The sequence below is a fragment of the Thamnophis elegans genome, chromosome 2 (assembly GCF_009769535.1).
Source record: "Thamnophis elegans isolate rThaEle1 chromosome 2, rThaEle1.pri, whole genome shotgun sequence".
NCBI lineage: Eukaryota > Metazoa > Chordata > Lepidosauria > Squamata > Colubridae > Thamnophis > Thamnophis elegans.
Window position 1 is genome coordinate 87,720,250 of NC_045542.1, and position 26,380 is coordinate 87,746,629.

General features: G+C 36.2%; 1 protein-coding gene across 1 annotated transcript in view; it reads left to right on the forward strand.

The window, feature by feature from the left end:
• SPOCK1 (SPARC (osteonectin), cwcv and kazal like domains proteoglycan 1) overlaps positions 1–26,380 on the forward strand; it is a 469,310-nt gene that overhangs the window by 326,286 nt on the left and 116,644 nt on the right. The window lies entirely within an intron of this gene.

The window sequence follows — 26,380 nt, forward strand, 5'->3', positions numbered from 1 at the left end:
AAAGAGCAGTGCCAGTTAGTGAAGAAGAAGAGCACTAACGAGTTCAAAACATACTCTGAAGGCTACCAAGACAATCACTATTGGCCAGCTGAAAAAGAAAGAGAGAGAGAATAACATCAAGAAAGACCAGTAGAATAGACCTGGTGGCATTACCTAAATAATAATAGAATAAGGATGGAGGGGGATAAAATAATAGCAATAGCACTTAGACTTAAATACCACTCCATAATGCTTTACAGCACTCTCTGGATGGTTTACAATATCAGCATATGGCCCCCAACAATCTGGGTCCTCATTATACCATCCTCGGAAGGATGAAAGGTTTGAGCCCTGTTAGATTTGAACTCCTGCAGTGGGCAGAATTAGCCTGCAATACTGCATTCTAACCACTGCACCACCATTAAATTAAGATAAATGCACATGTAAAACATAGAATGAAGTGTTAGGGTAAGGAAGTGAGCTAAAATTAGGTAGGAATGATTAGAAAGCTACTGCCAGATAAAGAAAAAAAAAGACTAGCTGGGAGTTGGTGAATTACTATATACAACCTGCTGAACATGCATATAGGATTTGTAAAGAAGGGGACTCAGAATTAAGTGCAGCTATAGCCATAAGTTCTAGGGCAAATAGGAAATAAGTGAGGATAAAGGTATAGAAGAAATAGAAATATACTGTAAATAACCATGCACCTCATTGTTCAATTTACAAACTTCATTTTTATAACACAAGTACTAATAAACACAATTATTCACTAAAGACATTGGTTGTGTCTTGCCTGGGCTATTTCTCTCCCAGAACAAATACATTATATGACAAGTATATTGTTAACTATGGGCCATTTGTGCCCCCCCCCCAGCCCCCAACAACACTCTATAAGCCTCCATAAGGCTATGCAATTTTCTTGATGAAAAACAGGGCGTTTTTTGCTCTTTTTTGCCCATACCCCACTGTCCAGGAGCACTCTGCAAGCCCCCACACCCAAGGCTATTCATGCCTTTTATTTGAAAAAAACTGGCTCTTTTCCGCGAAAAACGGGCCGTTTTTCAGAGGTTTGCATAGTGCAAAAACTATTTTTTTCCTTTTGGAAAGCTCTTTAACTGATGAGAATTACATTGATCAAATGCTGTGCCAGCAGAAACAAAGTCTTAAGGTTTGTCAGCAATTCCCTTCTCCAGCACATGGATAAATACACCTGGAAACATCTACCTACTTACCTACCTACCTACTCTCTCTCTCTCCCTACCTACCTATCTACTGTATTTCTCTCTCTCTTTCTATTTCTCTTTCTCTATCCCTCTACCTACCTACCTAGCTACCCCCTCCCACACACACACTCTCCCTACCTACCTACTGTATTTCTCTCTATCCCTCTACCTCCCTCCCTACCTTCCTACTCTCTCTCTCTCCCTACCTATCTACTGTATTTCTCTCTCTCTTTCTATTTCTCTTTCTCTATCCCTCTACCTACCTACCCCCCACACACACACTCTCCCTACCTACCCAGTGTATTTCTCGCTATCCCTCTACCTACCTCCCTACCTACTCTCTCTCTTCCTACCTATCTACTGTATTTCTTTCTCTCTATCCGTCTATCTACCTACCTACCTACCTACCTACTTTCTCTCTCCCTATCTATCTACTGTATTTCTCTCTATATATTTCTTTCTATTTCTCCTTATCTATCCCTCTACCTACCTACCTACACTCTCTCTCTCTCTACCTACCTACTGTATTTCTCTATCTATATTTCTCTCCCTCTCTATCCCTCTACCTACCTACTTTTTTTTTTAATTTGCCTGTTCAAAACCTTGGTGCGTCTTATACTCCAGTGCATCTTATACTCCAAAAAATACGGTATTTGAGAAAGTCTTAAAGTCAACACATGTACTCCAGGGTATACCACCTGAGAATAGTCCAGACTAATACAGTACCACACACACACACACATACACACACACCGATACCAGTATAAATTCAACACACACATACACACACAAACACACACATATAAATCCTCCACTGAATAGAGCTACTAATGCATCAACTTAACCCTATCATTAAGCTTCAAAATATTTTCTTGACTAAGGACTAGTGATATGCTTGCTCTTAGCAAGAGGGAGGGAATAAATATATTTCCACAATAATTTCCTTCTAAAGAAAGCTTTTATCTTTTTTGAACAAAGTGTCTAATATAGAACAAGGAACTTAGTTGTAGTCCCAAAATATATCTTATTTCTAGATAATGGGGTTATAAACTTGTATTTAATTTAAAATGAAATAAGTTTGTAGGTCAAAATTTGAAAACCTTAATGCTATTTACTACTAAAACTCTCCTAGTCTTTGGTTGCCCAATTAGCACAAATGGTACATAGGACATAGGGCAAAACTGTATGAGTCTTAATGATGGTTTAATCATTAGTTTCATCATCAGATGGAACTTAATGATTTGAAGTATTTTTAAAATACCTCAAACCATTATCATTATCAGAGCCACAGTGGCACAGTGGTCAGAATGCAGTACTGCAGACTGACTGCCGGCTGCCAGCAATTAGCAGTTTGAATCTTACTGGCTCAAGTCTTCCATCTTTCCGAGGTCAGTAAAATGACAACCTAGATTGTTGGGGATTGTTGACTCTGTAAACCACTTAGAGATAGCTGTAAAAATTATGAAGCAATGTATAAGTTTAAGTGCTATTGCTATCATAAGAAATGCATACAAAATCTAGAACCCATTAGCACATATGCATACTTGTAATTGAAATTTAGTAATTTTAGAGAACTTTACTGTTTTTGTAGCAGAATCAGTATGGAAAAGTTTTGCAAAAAGAGCATAGATCACGAGAAAGAAAAAATGCAAAACATAGCACCTTTATGATTCCCATAAGGTACAAGTATGCATATGTGTTAATTTATTTTCTCCTATAAAATAGCAAAGTGTTTGGTTTGAAAAGAATATGAGAGATTGTTATTTAACTACTGGTTAAAGGCTTAGCCTCTTCTCAAACTGTAAAAAGGTCTTTAGTGGCCCTTGAGATTTACTATATAAAACAAGTGCTTTAAAAGCAGTCATTATACAAATTACAAAAAGTATACAATATTATGAGAGCATCAGAACTATATACCCTTTCTAAAATAGAAGCAGAAATTAAAAGAATCAGAATTCATTACTAATCATTTCAGTGCCCTGTTTTCTACTTTAGCAGTGCTCAGAATTAGACCGGCATATTTTCACAGCAGAATAACACTGAGTGCTTTGAGATGCTGGGTTCTTTATGCTATCTCCCTTTGATGTATTTTATAAAATAGTTGCTTTTACATTTCAGTTCTACATTTCTTTCTTACAAATTTTTAGACCATTTGCTATCACTATGTTATCTCTGTGAAAAATACTTTGGAACAGTGATTAATAGTCAATCCTGCCTGCAGGAGAAATAGTTTAAATCTTTCCTCCAAGAGGTAGCCTTTAGAAATCTTTAGAAAATCATTATCTTCCAACATCACATCAGGAACATGCAGACAGTCGTCTAAAGAAAGCACATTATGGACCAAGCATATTGAATCTCAATAGAGTTGTCTGCAATCTACTATATGCAATCCACTATGACTTTTATTGATGTCTTTCCCTTTTTGCAGTCTTAGTTTTAGCTGAGTTGAGAACAGAATTAGACTTGATCACCCAATATCTTCTGTCATTTGTTATCCTGATATACAGGATAATCCTGGACTAACAAGTGAACCAGGAAAATATGTGGCTTCTTTCAGGATCCATAGACAGAAAGACAGCTTGGGATGTTTTTGGGCCACAAATGAAATACTAAGGCATAGGGGTGTCTTATTGTATATAGCTTGCCTATTCCAACTCAAACAAATTACCAGCTACAGGGAAAATGTTGGAAGCAGTGCTCTGTTGATTTTCGTATCTGAATTATCACAGTAGATCCACTCCTACTTGAAAGAGTCAGAAATTAACACTGTGTAATGGGGACGTGGTGGCTTAGTGATTAAGATGCTGAGCTTTTCAATCAGAAAGGTTGGCAGTTCGGGGGTTTGAATCCCTAGTGCCGCGTAACGGAGTGAGCTTCTGTTACTTGTATCAGCTTCTGCCAACCTAGCAGTTCAAAAGCACGTAAAATGCAAGTAGAAAAATAGGGAACACTTTGGTGAGAAAGTAACAAGCATTTCGTGTGCTTTTGGCATTTAGTCATGCTGGCCATATGACAACGGAGACGTCTTCAGACAGCTCTGGCTTTTGGCTTTGAAACATAGATGAGTATCACCCCCCTAGAGTCGGGAACGACTAGCACATATGGGGAACCTTTAATTACTCCTCTGTTAATTGAGAGCATGCTGTGGAGTTTTACAAAGCCTTGCTTTCTCCACTGTAATAGTTAGTTATCTGAAGCCACAGAAAGTGTAAATCATGAGTTTTGGGACAATACGATTACAGAGATGGTGTCAACAAGAGAACTGCTTTACCTGAATAAAGTGTTGTAGCTGACAAAGATTGAGAAAATGTGTCTTCTCATCAGTAACAAGTAGAAGTTCGAAATTGGAGATGGAAACCCATAAGGGAAAACTCAGATAAACTTGTGTCTTACAGAAGTAAGTGAGAGAGTTACTTTGGTCTATTAGACTATTTAATGAAAAATCAGGGACTTTGTAAAATTAATGGCCTTTATTTATATAACCATTCTGAGTATGGAAAATAAATAAAAAGTTTAACTTCTAATATAGAAAAGCAAATACAGATATTATTATTGAGACCTGCTTTCATGATATGTATTTTTTTAGAATTTGTATGACTCAAGCAGTGGTGGGTTCCTACCGGCGTTCCTACAGGCGTTCCTACAGGTTCGCTGCATGTGCATGCACTCTTGAAAGATACTTGCTTTAGAAAGCAAGGAAAACAGCTGAGGAACAGCAATTCAAACTGCCGCCCCTCATCAGCTGGGCTTCAGAAGCTGAAATAAAGGTAGGCATAACCCAGGGGTAGGTGGGCCCACTTTCAAAACAACAGAGAACTGGTTCACTCTCTGCTTGATGGCAGAGCTACCGGTTCAGGAGAACCTGTGCGAACCGGTAGAAACCCACCACTGGAGTCAAGGTAATATACATAAAGCTCCCCCCTCTTAGTTTCCAACAACAAAAAGTCTGTAAAATCAGTTGGGCTGAGAGAGAGTGACTGTCCCAATTCATCTAGAAACCAGGAGAATGGGAGTTCTAGTCATGTTTTAGTCAGGAAATATAACTAGGTGACCTTAGGCCAATCACTCCCAAACCAATTCACAGGATTGTTATGGGGAAAATAGGAGGAGAAAAGTGTATTATATATGTTTATCACCTTGATTTTTTTATAAAAATAACAGAAGTATGATTAAAAACAAACAAATAAACTAGAACTTTCGATTTCCTAGTTTCTAGACCAACATTTTTCCACTACACCAAACTGGATCTCATCTAATAGGATAATGCTTATGACAGGAATACAGCAACTGAAAGGTACCATTTGCTCAAAAGAACAAAAATAAAGAAAGGGATGAGGAGTTTCTCTGTATGACAGAAATGTCCACTCCTTCACCAAAATCCAAAATAATTAATTTGATTATACAGTTGAGAGCATAAAGTGGAAGATTAAATAAAAATAGTGCTGTTCCAGATGCCTGTTACAGCCACCTATTACAAAAATGTGAATGGTGTTTTCTAAAAGTATACAGCAGCTCTATTAAAATGTCCTGAAATAATATTTTGGGAGAAATTAATTATTATGACTTCTGTTGGGGAATACCTCTGCCAGACATTGGTCCTTTTAGGAAATCTCTGATTTGCATGGCTGATAACCTTCTCCCTCAGAGACAGAGGAAGACAAGAGAGGATGGGCTGAAATCACTAGACCCCCAAGAAATAAGAAAAATAATAGGCCAATAGCAGGTAGTGGGAATTTCTGGAAAAATAACTATATAATCCTGGAATTCTTGTTGTCACAAGAAACTAATTATAATCATAGTCACCCCTTGTACTTCAAGAAAGCAGAAAATAATATATTTAGGGCTACAATATGTAAATAATGTTCCCTTTAAAGGAGAGCTTAGCACAAAAAAGATAGGAATTCCTTAACAAGCATATATTAAAAGCACAACTGCAAATAATTCTTATCGGGGGGGGGGGGGAAGAGATCAGCACAGCAAAAGATGCCAATATTGTTTCACAAAGAGCCTGGAGTTAATTTCCAAAATAAAAGGGATACTTATATGAGATGGAAAAAGATAATGGATATTTGTAAAGATGGTCCATTTAAGTAGGCCAGGGGTGTAGCAAAAGCATTACAAAAGCTAAAAGCTCAGCATTTACTGAAGTTAGTGAAGGATGCTGAGAACCAAAGAGACAGACACACTCAGAGTATGTTGGTATATAAGCTAGTCAGTTAAGATGAAACAAGTAGGATGAGGCAGATAACAAGGAAAAAATACGGTTCAGTGTCCCCTGAGAAAAGAATAGGTCTTTACTGAGCAACTGTGAAGAATGGGTAGAAGGAGTATGATAGGCTCATATTCAAGGAATACATTCTCACTTGAATGAGTTCAAATCTGCAGAGACAGATTGATTGTATCATAGGTTGATGGACTTACTGAAACTATTCATTAACTTTTAGAAATCCTAGAGAACTACCACAAAACTAGAGGAGGCCAAGTATTCCGATATCCAACGTGGACATCAAATCCAGTGAATTACAAATCAGTCAGTCTGACATCAATACCCGGAGAGACTCTAAAGTACATTATACATTTATTGATCTATAAGCACCTTGAAAGTAGTGTACTGATTACTAGAGTCAGCATGGATTTTTCAAGAACAAAGTACCTGATATCGTTCTGATTGCAAGCTAGTTAGATGTCAGTTGAATGGATCTGTTGAATGCATATATATATACTGTATGTGTGTCTGTGTGTGTGTGTGTGTGTGTGTATGTATGTATGTATGTATGTATTGTGTCACAACCCCTGGTATGCCCAAATATATGAATAAATGTGATGATACCTCCCACCTACCAGACATCTGGAAACTAGCCCTAATCAATAAACGAGTCCCAGCCACAAAAAACGACACAGGACCCAGAACAACACAGGACACCATCACCAATCACCATCACCAAACATCAAGTCCATCAATCAATCAAGATGTGACAACACAGCCAACCAATCCATTTAAAGTGACAAAGCCAACATTCCACACCCACCCACTCACCCACCCACCTATATTTATAGAAAAATACCAGCTCCGATCACGCTTTGCTCGCACAAGCATGAAGCCAAAGGCACCAACCTGAAGATGACGAGTGTGACCTTGTCGAAACTTCGCCAAGATATTGTCAATCTTACACAGGAAAAGACCCCAAGACCTGCATACCTCTACCCATGAAAATCCACAAAAACATATATATATCATAGGTGTAGGTATGCTGGTCTTGTTATATTCAGGTCTTTTCCCATGTAAGATTGAGATTGTCTTGGCAACGTTTCGGCGAGATCTCACTCCCCATCCTCAGGCTGGTGTTTTTGACTTAAAGCATGACCGGAGCTGCCGTCTTTCTATAAATCTTGGTGGGAGGATGTGGAATGCTGGTGTTGTTTCAGTAAGTGGATTGATTCTATGTGTGGCTGTATCATGATTGGTAGATTGGTGCTGATTGGTGCTGGCTGCGGATCTGTTGTTGTTTTGTGTTGTAATGGCCTGGGTGATGGTGGGGCTCATTTGTTTAACTGGGCTGGTTTCAATTTTCAATGGATTTGCAGCTCCCTCAAAAACCATAGTCTGAAAACCCTCACTGGGGCTCCTAATTAAACCAGAACAAGGTCTCAAGGGGAGTGCTCTAGAGTTGAGTCCTGGCCTTTGTTACTTTCATCGGTGATATAGATAAAATGTGAACTTTACAGATAAGCTATCCCTTTCAGTAGGTAATATATGGGAAGACAGAAGTACAATTGAAAATGAAATAAGCTGAAAATAGCAGAATAATATGTAATGGAGACAATTGCAAAGTTCTTCACTTAAGAAAAAGTAGGTAATACTTGGGAAGGCAGAAATATAATCTAAAATGAAATAAAATAAAATAACAGAATAAAATATAATGAAGTTCTTCATTGGGGAGGGGGATGAAATGGCCCAGTATAGGGATACCTGGCTTGTTAACAGCTTGTATTATGAATGTAAATAATATAGATCAATGCTCCTGAACTTTTGCATCTTTAAAATGTGTGGACTTCAATTCCCAGAATTCCCCAGTGAGCCATGCTGACTGGGAAATTCTGGAAGTTGAAATCCACATGTCTTAAAACTGCTTCAGAAACAGTAATTTATGTTAAGAGGTATCCTGTATGTTAACATACAGTATATTAACTAAAGTAATACGCCATGAGAAGTTTTCGTATGTAAATTAAGCTATGAGGGGCAGCTTCAAGAACTGAAGGAAGATGAAAAGCATTTTTTCAGGAAGACCATTATTTCATAGGGTTGTTTTTGTCAACAGAATATATATATTGTGACTTCACTTGTATTAAGTTCTTTCACTTAAGTAACTCTCCTGTATCTTTTGTAGTGCAGATAGATGCAAAAAAAAAAAAAATCATTCACTTTCTCTACAATCTCCATAGACAATTTCCTTTGCTGACTAACAATCTAGCTGCTTTTGTGACTAGTTTTCTACTTCAAATACATTTTTGAAGTGTTTATTCTTTATTTTATTTTTGGCCATATCTTTGAATTCTTTTTAAAAACCATGCTTCTATTACCACCTTATGCTTTTCCTGCCAGAATCTGTGTTCCTTTTTGTTCTCATTATAACAGACTTTCTATTTCCTGAAACACTGTAAACTCTCTTAACTTTTAATAATAGAGCTCCTGGACTTTATTAGAAAGCCATGCCAGACTTTTCTCTTCATTGGCTGACCCTTTCTAATATTGTAAAAAAATTTCCAATTGAAGTCCATGTGTTGTGGATTTTAAGTAACCGTCATGGCATCATGTTTTGGTTCTTTTGATTTTTCCCTTTTCTCTGTTTTTCACTAACCAGTCATTTTTTTCCCCGTTTTTTTTTTCTATTTGTATGGTCAATTTTTGCTGTTGTACCAGATGTAATAGTATTGTGTTTCCTATCAATTATGCCATACTTATACATCATTCTAGATTATGGTCATCATTTAGAATTATGTCCTTTGCAGCAGATTCTAAGACCAAATGATCTTTGAGTATCTTTGATTTGTCAAGAATCAACAGCTATTATGATTGGTCTTGGTCACACAGTCAGATGTTTACACTGGATTTGGCATTTTTATCCACCTGTTGAATCCTTCCCAAGAATCTAGGATAGGCAGATGTTGTTGTTTCCCAATATTAAAGGTATTTTCACAGGATGTAAGTGTTCCATGTAAAACTGCCTTTTGCAATTGTCTGATCATGATTTATCAATGCTGATGCAGTTGTTTTGGGAATGCATCAAAGACCTCTATCACTATTGATACTATATTTGCTTATTCTGTCATAGATTTTTTACTTGTATTTGCAGGTCTTTTCATTTTGTTCATTACATAGTCAGCCATGTATTTAGATTGGATTTGGTATTTTTATTCATCCACTGAATCCTTCCCAATGCACAGCAATTTGAATTTTCAGCTGCTAGTTCTTTAGATGGTGTTAACTTTCATCCACATTGAGCTCCTCTCAAGAACCTAGGGTGTTGTAAATTATTGGTGAATACATAGATTCAAGCATTGTGGCCTTTTATAATTTACAGATGGAAATTATTGACCCTGATCATTTGTGCCTCAAATCATAACCCTGGGTAGATTTGTTCAATGATCTATTGGCCTATTTTCTTGACTCTTCTCCAACACCAATGTTCCAAAGTGTTGGTCATGCTTCTTTAAATTCAAGCTTTTTGTCTATAGACTGTCACAGGAAATCCATTGTTTCCAAGTTTTTGATTGGCATATTTTCCAAAACTTTCTGTTACTCTACTAAGTGCAATTCTGCAGCCTATTTTCAGACTGCTGAAAATTTCTTTATTGTTGATAATTGATCCCAAAGGCAGAAGCTATCCACCAATTCATTATCTTCATTGTCAATTCTAAGGCTATTTACCTGTGTCATTAGTTTGGTCTTCTTTATATTTAATCCTAATATCATTTTTTCACTGTGATCCTTGAATTTCATTACTACAGCTTGTGGGTTTTATGCATTTGGGGCTATTGGATTAGTGTCGGCAGTATGTTGAATCAATAAGGCAAGGGTATGCAGACTTATTATTTAAAAATGGGCTGCTGACAATATTGATGTAAATTATACTGTAAGTGCTATTGCATTCAGTTAGATAATTATCAAGACCAGAAGCTTATTGTGTTTTCTTTTTTTAAGACCTAATTTTATTGAAAGTTTTAAGTGAAAATTGATACAAACCTAAATTGAGTAAGAAAGGGGAAAAAGGAGAAAATGGAGAAAGCTAAAGTGAAAACAGAAAAGAAAAGAAAAAAGAATTTTCTAGAAGAAAAATAGAAAAGAAAATAAAGAAAAGGAATCGAAAAGGAAAATGGAGAATAGAGAATAGAATAGAAAAAAAAAAGAAAAGACAAGTTCTGATCTTCTATAGAACTTATAATTTATTAGTCCAATTACAGATTTTTCTCTTTCTCTAAAATTACATTGCAACTTTCTTCTTTTTATAATCTATCATATATAATCATCAAAATCATAGATCATAAATTCATTTTATACAAAAAGGTCCATAAGAAGTTTCCTGTCAGCTTTTCCTATTTTCAAAAATTTAATGGTGTCCATAATTCTTTCAAAGGTAAAAAGTTCAGCTAAATAGGCAACCTGAGCATGTATAATTTTAGGACTTAGTTTTGGACTTTAGTTTTATTGAGAATAAAAATTTGAAAATTTCCCTTATGGACTCAGAATTATTATATATTTTATCCTCTCTGTCCTGAATAGTATAGATAATATTGCAGAATACTGTTTTATTGTAACAATTTCAGCTTAGAGGCTAATAAATTTCCAGGTCCTTCATCTCATTCTCAATACATTCCCTTTATACAATTCGATGAATACTCTGTTTCAAGTATGTAAAGGGAATTAAGTTCCAGTTTAGTAATGTACTTATAAATATTTCACATGATTCTGGCATAGGTTATCTTGTAAACATACAGTAATTAGAAGTTCCTTAAGTCCCCCCCCCAAAAAAAAATTATATATTTCAAATTTTCATGAAGCATCAGTAACAATATGAGTATGCATACATTCTTTGTAATTGTCTGAAACAATCGTTAAACTCACAGAACATCCATTTATTGGGGGGGAGGTGGAATTAAAATTCTTCATTTGGCCTCTTTATCAGAAATATATTTTTTTACTGAAAAAATAGGTAAATATCATGGTGAAATATTAAAAAAATGGGATGGCTCTTTTATGTACTAATTAATAATGTTAATGGAACATGATCAGGTTTTTGAATTGAAGCTCTATTATACTTAGCTAGCAATTTAACTGAAAGTTTAAAAAAAACACCGCACAATTAGTTCAGGGACAATGTCCGTGTGTGTGTGTGTGTGTGTGTGTGCACGCGCGTGTGCGTGTTTAAAAAAAACACCGCACAATTAGTTCAGGGACAATGTCCGTGTGTGTGTGTGTGTGTGTGTGCGCGTGTGTGTGTGCCATGCTTATTAAAACAATACCATTCATATCAAAACAATCATGAGTAATTAAATGTACCATTTAGATTTACTTACTTTATGCTCCAACAAAAGTTTTAAGTAATTATCAATAAAAATTACCAAATCCCAGCATTTTTTAAACTTTGTCCAATACAGCTAGTTTAGGCTAGTTTATTTCTCTTGTGGAAAGTATGAGTTTTGATTAAACCAACAGGTTTTAATTTGCACAGTGTAGTATTAGTCCCCACTTGGAAAGATATTCATATTCCACAAAACTAATAAAAAAGGTCTCCAAGTATAAAGACCAGTATTTCTGTAGGTTAAAAGGAAAAATTTTAAAGATAGAAAAAGCAGCACATAATATGGTAATTAATTTTTAAAAATTGGGGGAGCAGTATGAATAAAATTAGAGATGGAGAAAATCAAGACCCCTCCCACTCCAGAAAACAGAATAGAAAACTAAAACTAAAAAAACAGCAACATCATATTCCAAAGCCAAGAATATCTTAGCTTCAAAACTGCTTTCACTGGTAAAGGAACATTGGTACAGCATGCCCTTTTCCAAGTGTTGTTGACATGAACTTTTTGAAGCTCTTTAATCTCCTTTTCATCTGCCATTATCCAATAATCCACTTCCAACATAACCCTTGTCCTCTGTAGTATAATGTAAAATATCTGTCAGGTTTGAACAACCAGACTCTTGTGTGAAGACTTTAAACCAGCTTCTGGGAAAACTAGATAAGGTTCAACTGCATTACCAGGAGCTGGGGGCGGGGCTGTCAGACCTTGCCATCTTCTGTCTACATAGTAATTCCAGCCTGATTCCTCACTTGATCCCTCCTCCTGACTGGGACAGTATCTTTCTGACAATATCTGCATACACACATTTAGTCTGTATGCCTTCTGCCATTATTAATTTTCTTGTTAATATAATGGTGTGTAGATTGACCATGCCAACTTCTCCTCAGGAATCACTGTAAAATTGCTATGATTTTACTCAAATCTGAAGCTCAGGGTATATCTGTATACCCTTGTCTCAAAGGTGAATCTCTAGAGACATCTGTATATTTCCTTTCCTTTCCACATCTTTGTGCTTGTCAATTACCCATTACATAAACATTTCTCATTCACAGAATTTTCCTTTACAATTTTAATAGGTAAACATTTCAGCATTTTTATTGAAAGATCTAAACAATTAATCACTACAAATTTGAGTTCAACCAACAATCCTCTAACCATCTGCCTGATCTGATGGGAATTGAAGTCCATAAATGTGGGCATTAAGTCGTCTACCCTCTTACTGGTATAGCATAATGGAGTGATTGGACTAGAATTAGATAAGCCACAGTTTACATCATCATCCATCCATGAAATGCACAGTTGGATCTGAAATTCACATTCACTATCGTAATTCAAACGATTGTTTGAGGCTAAAACAGGGAAACTTAAGTACATCACCATGAGCTCATATAGCAACAGCAAGAAATAAATATAATATAAACAGGTAATATAATTTGACCTTAGAGTGCTGTAAATGCTATATACTTCACTGACATAAAAGTAATGCTTAAATTTTATGGGAAGCTCCCTAGTAGCTACTTTACCTGAACAAAACAATATACTGCAATAAATGTACAATTGTCCTTTGGTTTTTATGACAGATACTGGAGAAAAACATGGATAAGTTAAAGATATTTAAGTTTATCTTCAGTGTAATTAATATTCAAATATGTGAGATAAAAAAATCTAACATATATTAACAGGAAAAAGTCAGGTCATTGGGGTGGAAATATAGATTGGATCTCTTCATATTGTTCTAAATACCATAGAATCAAAGGATTTTTTAAGCAACACATATTTCTACAGCCCCTGTCATCAAATCTCAGCATTTTACGGATTTTTTTAACTCAACTGCTTATGGATCATTTTTCTTTTTTTAACTCATAATGCCGTGACAATATAATTCTATGGAAGGTAGACAGTAGCCTTAACTACTAATTATCTGAAAACATTTTAGGAATTCATTACTGACATGACAATTAACACTAAGAGCATAAGATGGAATTTCTGTTAGCCTTCTGTACCCTCAAAAAAAAATAATCCTGTGCTCTTTAATACTGAGGTTTTGCAGCAAGCTTGCTCTGAAAAACAAGTTGTTTACATTAATTAAATGATGAATAAAGTTATAGCCTGTAATAGATTTTTTAAAGGCATAAGCAGAGGAATATGCCAGAGGATTAGGTTTTGACATTTTTGCGTATGTTACAATGTACTTATTTATCTAAATGTTGTGTCAGCCTCAGATATGTTAAAAGATATTTTGTAAAAAAAAGGAAGTTTTAATAGGTTAATGAACTATACATTATATCTTAGTTTTATTGCAGTGTATGTTGTTTCAATAGCTTCCAGGAGATCTACAGCATAGTGGTGTCCTGAGAATAAAATATTTGCTTATTTATGTAAAGCAGACATAAATGTATTTGACTGATGAGTACAAATAGACATATTGAATAATCTCTGTGCTTTTAAAGATACGGTAAAAGAAATACAGGCACTTTTCCGGGTGCGCTTCAAGGTGCTAGTTGTCACTTACAAAGCCCTTCATGGTATTGGATCTGGGTACTTGAGAGACCGCCTACTGCCAATTACCTCCACTAGGCCAATAAGATCCCATAGATTAGGCCTCCTCCGAATTCCATCAGCCGGTCAATGTCGACTGGCAACTACCCGGAGGAGAGCCTTCTCGGTGGCTGCTCCGACCCTATGGAACGAACTCCCCGTGGAGATTCGTACCCTCACCACCCTTCAGACCTTCCGCGTAGCCCTTAAAACCTGGCTGTCCCGACAGGCCTGGGGCTAAAGACTTCAACCCCACCCGAATAGTATGACTGTTGTGCTTTTTACCGATGTATTGTCTTCATGTGTATAACTTGTTTTGTACTTCCCTCCCCCTGAATTGTGAGCCGCCCTGAGTCCCCTCAGGGAAAAGGGCGGCATACAAATAAAGTTAAAATCTAAATCCAAATCTAAATTCATGAATACTTTAAATATCTTCAAGTATGGCCAGGAGTTTTGCATGTTTACACATTTAGAAAAAACCAACCTCATCCTTTGAAGCTTGACTATGTGACAGCTATCATTATTTTTCTTTGTAATTCTTTTTATTCACAGAGATGGTTCCACTGCTTTGATTGGGCCAAAGAAACACAGATCGGTACCCTGAAAAATCTCCTAAATTGTGCCTCATGTATACCCCTATCCAACATTTGTCCTGTTTTTTTCCTCAGTTAAGGATTTAACTGGCACTTTTTATCCTTTATTGCCAGATCAATAGAAAATAATTTGGTCAAATTTCCTCTTATGTATCTGTTATCTATCCCATATCATAAAACAGTGGGGGAGGGATTACATTGTTCCTCTTCAGACAGTCACACCACTGTGAGGAAGCAGAGGGTGCTAACTGACTAATAAAACTTGACCTGTGAGCTCCACCCACATACCCGCTTGGATGCTATTTAAAGATTATTAGTTTCCATATAGTTGAGAACACTTCAAAATACAACTTTATGGCCCAAGGAGATAGCTAGGAATTAAAGCATTGATTTTACTGTTCTGATTCTTATCATCTTAAGAACAATAAAACATAGAGTTAAATCATCAATAGACCACATCCTTCTTAGGCATTTCAATTAGTGTGCCTGCCTTTTGCTTAACCCAAATTATTCCATTGAGACATTTTAAAAATCTAAGGATGGTTGTGATTTCTTTATATATACAGTATAGCAACATATTGCTATCACCAATATAGGATCCTCCTTTCTCAGAACTGGTATGTTACAAATGTTAATTTATAGCAGAAGTATAGTAATAACAAATGAGTGGAAAGAATTAAAAATGTATTCCTCATGCATTATGTCCTAATGAGTAGTGCAAGTATTCAAATGAGCAATTTAGAATAGAGATTAGCAGTTATATTATTCAGCCCCCCAAATAATAAATAAAAAGCAAATTCCACCTCCATTTTCATTCTTAGAACTTTCCTGCCAGCCTTTCATGCTGGTTCAGACATTTGAATCAGCATCTTCTCTCAGGCATGATCTTTGGTATGTATGCAGCTTCTCCCCCTCCTCCCCTCTAAATTCTTTCTACCCCTGCTGTAGGCTAGAGATTGGGAAATTGTTTGAAAAAAACAGAAGAAGAGGAAGAAAAGGAGCACACTGGGAGTAATCTGAACTCTATACCATTGGGCTGAAGGCTTGCCTACTAGCGAAGAGGGACACATCAAGGAATCCCTCAGAACTTTTGGATATCCTAACTGGGCCTTCATCAAATCCATAAAAAGATCCAGCAGGAACTCCTTAATAACAGAGAAAGAAAGGAACAACAAATCAAGCAGCATTGTCATTCCATATGTTACAGGAATATGGAAAAAGCTCAGGAGGATTTTCAGCTACCATAACATATGTTCATACTTTAAATGCAGGAATACATTAAGACAGAAGCATGCCCATCTCAAGGACAGCACACCCAGACACAAACAGAACAACGTGGTATATGCAGTGGAATGCAGTGAAACATGTGCAGACATTGGGGAAACATAACAACCACTTCACAAAGGCATGGCACAACACACGAGTACAAATCCACCAGGACAACATTCAGCTGTCAATCTGCATTTGAAAGGCAAAGATCACTCCTTTGAAGACAGAAAAGTCCATAAAAGTCTCTGGACAAAGATGACTACTGGTTTGAAAGAGAAGTAAAAGAGGCTATCAGGGACGTGGAGGCAGGGGAGGCAGGGGAGGCAGAGCCTCACCACTGTCAACATGATAATAAAAAAAAAATTAAAAGGAAAAAGGCAAGAGCTGAGATCAGGCTGAGCTAGTTGCTGCCAGAGTCATCATGGATGGCTCTGCTTAGTGCTTAACTGTTTAAAAAAGCCTCTAAAAAAGCGCCCTCTACAGGAGGCGGCAGGAGAATGATGTGCCTCATCTAGTCCGACTTTATGATCACTCGAGTAGAGTTAAGCAAGGGTTAAAAGCCGAAAAATTCCTGATGTAGATGAGGCACATCGTTTTCCTGCCTCCTCCTGTAGAGGGTGCTTTTTTGAGGCTTTTTTAAACAGTTAAGCAGAGTCATCCACGGTGACTCTGGCAGCAACTAGCTCAGCCTGACCTCAGCTCTTGCTTTTTTCCTTTTACATTTTTTTTCTTTTCATGATGACAGGCAAGAGCAGAGTTGAAATCCTCTCTGAAACAGCTGGAAAAGCTATGTGTGGGTCAGAGGGAGGGGGAGAAATTCAAACTTCATCCTCCTGGTACAACTTTGTGTGTGTGTGTGTTTGAGAGAGGGGGGAGGGAGTGAGAGGAGGAAGGAGGGGAAGGGAGAAGAAAAAGAAAAAGAAAGAAGGAAACTTATTTAGCAAAGGAGAAAAACAAATGCTGTCACTTTAAATCAGAAGTGACCATGCCTGGCTGTGGAATTCTGGGAGTTGAAGTCCACAAGTCTAAAAAAATTGCTGCCTCACCAGCCATAAACGTCACCGCACATCACTGGAGGCTATCTATGCTAAAACTGAAAAGCCTTCTATCAACAGAAGGGGAGGAATACACTACTCTTGTTTACAACACAGGCCTTTCAGCAGTTTCAGGAAGACCCATTTACACTCTGATTCAAATGACTCTGAAGGTAAAGATAAAACAACAAATGGCCTCAGTGACTCTGAGAGAGTTAATGACCTACCCTCAGATTACAACCAGATTACTGCAAAGAAAATAAGCCCTTCCATTCCCCACCAGTTCGTTAGAACTGAAGAAGCTTCTTCCATGAGAAGCAAAACTTTTTCAAAGGAAAAAAAACAAGAAGCAATCCCAGTTTTGGAAAAAGCACCTTTGGGTCAGCCATGAACTAGATAATTGAAAATCTCCATAGATATTAAGCAAGAAGGTACATGCCAAAATGGGGACAAGAAAAATAAAGTTAATATTCTCTTATAAACCAACCTACGTATCTATTATCTTTTTTATTTGAGTTATAGGCCTGACTCCATTATGATTCTGAAAGGCTCAGAATTTAAAAACAGTATAAAACAATAACATAACCTATACAGGGGGAAAGGGTTAGGAAAAAATATAAAAACATCCATTCAACTAATTATACCACAAGGATTCACTATACAACCTAGCCCAGGGCTAGAGGAACAATCAGGTTTTAAGGGCTTGTTTAAGTAAGGTCAGATTGAGGGGCCTGCTGTTTTGAGGAAGGAAATGCAAGAATTGTAGTATGTGCATTGTTATCATTATAAACTTTCACCAACAAAATACAGAAGACCTTTGTCTGATATAGCCCCACTTTTTAAATAATTGATCTATGTGGAATGGTGTTTTCTTCCTTATAAAATGTTGCAAGGCTCTGGACTATAAAAGGTGGCTCATTTCAGTTCTAGCATATGCAAAGCCACCTATTGGTTAATTAATTATTGTAAAGTAAAGCATGGCTTAACGAGAATTAGAAACCTGATTTAGGTTTGTACGTTACATTAGGTCATAACGTGTCTTGATCGAGTTCACCATTTTAGTTGTAAATGGCAGATACCTGTGTTAATACCTTTAAAATTATTGAACAACAACATCTGTCTATCCACATGTTCTTGAAAGGACATAGTAAGTGAACAAAAATGCCAAATCCTGTCTAAACGACTAACTGAACAACCATGAATGGCAGATATTATTATAACATTTTTATCCTGTCTTTTAATATATAACTCAAGGCAACAAACATACCTAGTACTCCTGCCTCCTATTTCCCCACCACAGCATAGGTGAATTAAGCTGAGAGAGAGTGATTGGCCCAGACTCCCCCAGCCAGTTTTTTTATATAAAGGTGGCTTAGAACTCACAATTCTCCTGGTTTTTAGGCCAGCACTTTAGTCACTACATCAAACTGGTGTAGCATTTGTATTAAATTATGATTAAGCAAATCATGGTTTGTACAGTATGTTAAACCAGTTTCCAAGCACTACGGTAGTTTCAGTTATCGTTGAAGACTGCACGAATGTGAAGAAAACTGGGAAGATTGCTGCAGCAAACGTATGTATCAATACTTTAGAAATTATTATTTTTGTCCTAGAAGAGAGTGACAGAAACATGTATTCTTCCACAATCCAATTTTGAATGCTTCTGCCAACCACCTACATTTGTGAAAGTATAGCTTAGGAAAAATCAATAAAATAGACAAGCAGAAGGAAGATTAGTTTGAGAAGAAGAACAGCAGCACAGAAGCATGCCTTTTTCTGATTAACCTCATGTTCTGTCTTCAACTACAAGAACAATACCTGTGACGATTCTGACAGGAAAAGAAGATACAGTAAGGTAAATAGAATCTCTGCGGTCTCCCAGAGGAAACAAAATATTTTAGAATAAAAATTAGCTTTTTAAACTTTATGTCAAAAGCTCAGTTGCAGCAACAGAAATATTAAAAACAGTAATCCAACTCTTCCATAAAAAGATTGGCCTCTTTTGCCATCTGATATGTGTGAGAGAGTGACAGACAGACAGATAGATTGTTATATTAAATAAATCTAAAAGGACTTTATGGTCGCATTAAATTGAACATGTCTTGGGAAGACAAATTCTGCTAATCTGAATATTTGAAGCATAAAGTATATTTATGCAATTGCGTATGAAAATGAACTCCATTTGTATCTTGCCACTCAATAATTAGTCAATGTTTTAAAAAAACCAAAATAAATAAAATATATTTTCAAAATATCTAACAAGCATCAACATCCCAGAAAAACAGTAAAAGCTTTCTCAGTTTTGACATCCATACATAACAGATATAATAATAATTTTGGAATTCTTATTAGAGATAATCTTGGAGAATTTAGCACTCCGAAGTATGCCAACCCTTGGGCTTTAGAGTATTGCATAGAAGGCCAGTGTTAGCTTTCCCATCTTCCTTGTCCACGTTTTTCTACAGCTTGTAAATGTTACTTTGTGCATGTTTCCTTTGCTAATTAGGCTGCTTTGTCTATATCACTCCTGTGTCGAAACAAACACAATGAGTCTTATTAGTTGCGGTACAGACCTACTCCACAATATGCGTGTGTGGAAATAAATCCATAAATTGATTTTAACTATGTTGTCTGCCTCTGCTTAAAATGAACTTTGAAATTAAAAAAAAATCAATTATAATGGAGCACTGAAAAGTTTAAGCTCTTCATTTTCTTACACAAAATAATCATCTAAGCTTCAAACATCCCACTGATTTGTTATGTTTCAGTTTGATTAAACAAAACAACCCATATAATGCACTGGTTGACTCAATGGTTAATCCACTGATGTAGTTCTGATTTTCCTTTAAATGATGAGGGAAGACATTTTTGTAATGTAATTACTGCTTTATAAAGCAATGGTGAGCAATAAAAATTAGTAGGTTACCTATCTGGATTTGTGGTTTGTGTACATCCTTCTAAATAATTTTAGCCAGTGTTGCTGTTTGCCAGGGACTGCCAGGTTCTCCATAAGAATGGTTGTAAAATTCACCTTCTAGACAAGTCAGAAAATTAGCTGGCATGGCTAAAAATTCAGGGACATGACTCAACACAGTTAATCTCCTTATGACAGACAAGAATAAAGGACCACCCCCCACACACACAGAATCAGACATATCCTCAGGTATTTCTTCACTGTGGGAATCACTATTTTCAACTCCGCTGCAGTATTTCTACTTAGTGGTCTAAAGGGGATGAGATGTCACTCTTTTAATGTAGGCGGAAGGGGGGAAGAGGCTCCCTCCTTCCCTGTTTTAGAAAGTGAACCAGCTGTATCTAAAGATTGGTCTGGAAGTGGTTATTAGTTTGTTTGTTTGTTTGTTTTTTATCAATGTGAGCGCCTGAGTTCACAAAGAATGCACCTGAAAACAAATGTCTAGAGCATAAAATTGTCTTCTAAGTCTGGAATGGAATGTAAAATTAACAATTGGCTTTTTCTCAATGGGCTGAAAGTGGACTTCTTACTGGGCATTATTTAAGAGGTACCTTCATGGTAAAATAGAGTCAATTGGGAGGGTCATGGCATCCATCTTCAACAATAAGTCCATATAAGATTTTCAGTGTTTTATAAAAGTAGTTCTTGTTCCCATCCTAATCAAGCAAATCAGTTTTGCCATTTCTGCAAGTAGTTTTTCTATCTTCACCCTTTATTCCTCCATTGTGGGTTCCTTGAATATATTTCTATATCACATAGTTGGGCAATGGATTATTTCACGTAAATAATAAAGGTTGTTAGGAGATTTCATTAAAACTATCTTGTCAAATTTCAGTTTTAAGTTTATTTAGTTAAGTTACGCCACAAAAATACCAAATATACTCTATTTTTCAATACAGTAATAACCAATTTTTGAAAAATCTCTCATATACAGAATTTTGCACTGAATACATAATGTATTTCAATGGATATACTTCTGCTTTCTATAGTTGTCCTCTTTTAAAAAGTAATGATGTTTCCCTCTTATCTGATCAATAAAAATATATATTTTGAAATAAGGGATAAGAATGTTTGGATGTTTTTCTCTCTAAACCTTTCTTCTCCTAATCATTTAGAGATTCAGGCATTCCTTAGAGAAGAAGATTTTGTTGATTTGTATTGAAGCATTGTCTGACAACATTCTATGGGCTTATCATTATAAATCTTCCTGTTAAGGTGTTTGTACTTTTAATGTGGTTTGGTGTTTTTTATAGAATACAGCACTGTAGGAAACAAGACAGCTAGCTTTTTAACAAACTGCAGAATTAAAAAACAAGTTTTTATAAAATAAACTCACAAGGATGAATTTTTTTTAAAAAAAAACTAGTGCTGTTTCACTTATGTGGTACCTGCTATTTCAAAGCAAGAATATTTAGAAATGAATTTAACATGAGTTATTTGAGTAGCTAGCAACCTTAAACATATAGATTTTGATGCTCCTCTTACTGAATGTCTTGATCCCAGGCTTTTAGTTGATATCCTTCTACTTTATTGCTGTAATAGTTTCATCAATTTTTAAGTGTCTTGTGTCTAGATTTCTTGATTATTTTTGTGGAGTAATGACTGGCAAATAGGGTGAATAAACTAGTCTCAACAATTTATTTGCTCTTGGTTCTTCATTGTTATTGATGAAGGTGAATTTACCTTTTTGCAAAGGAAAGAAACATTTAGCCAGTTAACTTTATGTCTTTTCATTTAAGGAGAAACATATACAACTAGAATTATACTTTTTAATAAATGATCTAATGAACAGCAGGATTCTCTGGCTGAATATGAATCATGGTTATTAATATTAATTGACATTAAATCTGCCAGTAGTGGTGGCCAAGACCACCTAAATGACATTCAGTGTTTACTGTATAATATGTGTTTAACCATCTGGGAAATGTGTGTGTTGCATTTGTTTTCTAGAATGGGTATTATTTGCCTTTCTGAATTTTACTGCTGATTAGGCTAGAAGTACCAACTTTATAAGTAACTAAATGTTGATTGACACATAAGACCATTATTGACTATTGTGTAAATGAATACACATTAAAAACTCCCTTCTTGGTTCATATTTATGCTTCAGGCTAGCAGCATTTAACCGTCTAGGAAAACAATACACATTAGGATAGCTGCCATAATAAAGGAAATTTACCACATCTTTACAAAAGACATTGAGAACATTTATTAGGTGGAAGAATTTTTTGTTACCTAAGAGCCACTGAAAAGGCTGCAAAAATGAGCTCCTGGTAAGGCTGACAATATGGGCAAGCAGTTGGGATGACTTGCTATATGGTCCCAATGCTGCCTCCAGGGAAAATGACTTTGGAGCGTGATTTCAATAAGACACTGTAAGCTTCAAAACGGTGTGTCGCTGGATTCTGAACTCTAGTGGCTGGTATTCAAGCTATTACAATCTAATGTATAGTATTTGCTCACACCATGTTCGATGGGTATATATGCATGGAGAATTAAAACAATGAGACCAGACCTGGTGCCCGCACATCCACCTTCCACACAATTATCTGACTTTGTTATAGTACTTTAAATTTGGTTGAGAATTGGCTAGCACCAAATCAGTCGTCTGAAAATAGACACAAACCAAGCCAGGATCCTGACCTTTTCTTTCTCATTTATAATGGCTAAACAAGATGTTCTGACAGAATAAGTGCTGGAAACATCTGCCTCATAGCTGAATTCTCGTTCCTGGTGACAAAGCTGTGGGTGGCATGAGTAGGATGTTTGTTTGGAATTGCAGCTCGTGAAGGCATAATCTTCGTTGAAAACTTTTCCTGCCTCCAGAGATGATTTTTATTAAGTGCCACTAGCCATTCCATGCAAAAAGGAACATTTAGAATTAACTCTGTAGATTTTATTATCTGAATCCATGGCTGTAGAATAAGCAAATCCAGACTATTTTGGAAATACAGAGCTAGTGGTTTTCTACAGCAGCTTACTGGCACATCAAAGAGACTGTAACTCAAGGTATTACATGATTTCTACTGTGGATCCAGTCTGCTTCAATTAAAAATACTTCAACTGATAGCTTAATAAAACAATATATACAATTTTATTAGAAACAAGAACAAGAAAAGATCATGCCAGACTAAAACAATAAATCATAGCATCATCAGAATATCTGAAGTGTCTAATTTGTTTTCAACAAAGAGGGTTTTTTTTTCAGATCAAGCTATTTCTTTAACCATATTCATAGACATAAAATTGTAAGTCAGATACACCTTCAAAGATTTCTAAGAAAATATGCTTCAATAACATATACAATAACATTACATTATAATTAATGATGAATAATGTAAGCTCTGTTTCTCATGCAGCTACAACCATTATTATCTCTCCAAAATCTAGAGATCATTCTCAAATAGCTACCCAAATATCATTTCTGGACTGAAAGGTTCTGGGCTACCACAAGCTGGCAGCAGAGTTTTCTGTATAATTTTGCTAATATTTCCTGGAAGAGAAAGGCTACATTTGGTAGCAGTTATCAAAATAAATATCCATACAAAATATCCACCAAAAGACCATTCTGCAATTCATAAATTCATTCATTGGAATTTCCATTTTTTTAAATTCTTAAAAACTTGTTTTGGAGTATTTTAGCTAATAATCTTCTTAAATTATAACAATATTTACCTATGAAGTAGGGCTGTATTACTATTATGCCTCTCATTTTTTAATACCTCTCCTATTGGTATCCTATGATTATATTACTTTGTTGTTTGTATGTACACAGAAAACTTATTCACCAGAGACAAATCCCTTACGTGTCTAATTACACTTGGCCAATAAATAATTTATTCCATTCCATTCTTTGCATGGTTGTGCAATTGAAATGTATATATGACTGATGCTTTGATCCAACAAAATTTGCTTTAAAAGAAACTGATGATCTTGACACTGAAACTGACTGAGAAGGGGTGAGGGTGGGATTTTCTTTTTTTATTATTCTTCAGACATTTTATCACAATCCTTTTGTTTTTAACTTATATTTGGATCTGAGTTTTTCTATACACTCTTTACCTTGTCAGCCACAGTTGTTTTATAATTTGAATTATCGTCTTCTTTTGACTAGAATCCAAGTACCCACAATGCCACAGTCGCATGTGGGATTTACATCAGTGATGGGTTCCTACCGGTTCAGACAGTTTCGACGGAACTGGCAGCAACCCAGGCCTGCCACACCCGCTGAACTGTTTTCCGGCTCTGGTTCTCTCCATCTTGTTTTTAGCTTCTGTGCATGCACAGAACAATTTTTATTGCACTGCACATGCGCGCATCTGTGTACAAAGCATGCATGCTCGCCGTGCACACGAGCGAACCAGCAGTAGTGCCTGCCGGAACCCACCCCTGTTTTGCATGTGGTTCTTACATGTGTAAAGAAAAAGAAAATAGCATCAAAGCAGATAGCAAGCTATATCCATAAATATTCCAAAACTGAAGAGCAGAATAGCATATGGAGTTTGCAGAGTCCTCAGAGTCCTCTGAAGTCCAGAAAGCACCTAGGAGATAACATCTTTGGGATAGAATGTTGTCAAAGAATAAACGGTCTCCCGCTACTAGATTAAAGCCTGGGGAGGTGAACTCGCTTACAAAAATACACACAAGCAGCAGCAAGCTATTTCTGGCATTTTCAAAGTAGGAGGCATTAATCTCACAGCAACCTTCTGCTTCATTCATTCTGCTTTTTTATTGTAGTAGAATACAAAGCAAAAAACATAATTTTTGCAAAACACACGGTGCTTCACTGGTTTAATGATTGATTTACCTGACATACTTACTTTGCTTTGGTTCCTGCACAACAGTTGTAAGCATGGATTCAGCACTATCACTAAGATATAGAATCTTGTTTGGGAATTCAAATAGACATGCTTTAAAATTACTAAATTACTCACTTTTGTCAGAATTTGTTGCAGAAAAATCAAATCCAGAAAGCACACACAGAAAACTGATTCAGCTGGATTCATTAACTTCTTTATATACATAATAACAGATGAATAAATGTACAATACCAATAGTAGATTCTTTCAATGTGGTGGAAGTTACAAGCAGCATACAAACAGGAGAGAACAGTTAGTTTCATTTCAGAGTTCAAAGCAGATAGAGTCTTAAGTTTCTGTTTCAATTCTTTGTACAGACTCTTTGCACGCCCTGGCCCCTAACTGTTTCAGCCCCCATTGGCTAACTTTGTTGCTATGCCTATTCATTGGCTGACCTTGTTATCATGTCTCTCTCAGTCATGAACATTCTAACAACTTCCAAATATAGTTTTCTAGCCTATGCTTTCTCTCTAAAAGTGGCTAATTTATGTCATTTGTTGTGGGGTGGTGGTGGTCATAATAGACAGCTTGTACAAAGTTTTTTATCTAGGGAAAAAGAGTTAAACAAACAACTGGGAAGTTCATCCTGTTATCCAAGGTGACCAAATCCTTAAGAATCCTTTCAAAATTTGTTGATGGACTGTGATTTCTAAATATTTAAGAAGAGACTAATGAAATCTAGCTAATTGTTTTATTTACATTTTTACTAAATAAGTATGTGTATTCTGTTCCTGCCTATATTTTGGGTTGTGAGTTTTAATAATCTCTTAAAACCAAGTTTACATACTCATACATACTCACTTACTTACTTAAAACATTTATATAGCCCTCCAACTCAACCAAGGTGATAAAGCATAATGAAAAGAATATTAAGTTATAATGGATATCTTACGAACAGAAATGATAGAAGTAGATGGTCATTCAAACAGCAGTGCCACCCTCATCCAATCAGGTCACCAAAGTACCATTTCCCAGGGAAAGAGTCAGGTCGTGGAAGTCTTTATATGTCAAGAGGAAGGTTGCTCCATAAGATAGAAGGCATGCATCCTGTTTCCCACAAGATTAATTGTTTCAATGAAGGTACCTGGAGTAAACCTCTTCTATCAGAGCTTGTAGGGAGGGCAGATACTCCTGAAAAAAGGTGGCCTTTCAAGTACTGAAACTCTATGCCATGCAGGGCTTAGAGAAAATAACTAGGCACCTTGAATTGCACTCAGATGCAATTGGGAGTCAACTATTGGTGTTATATGGGCATAGGAAGAAGCATTAATGAGTACCACAAGTAATTGGAAGTCAGACCACAAAAACTTACTCTCAAGATTCTATT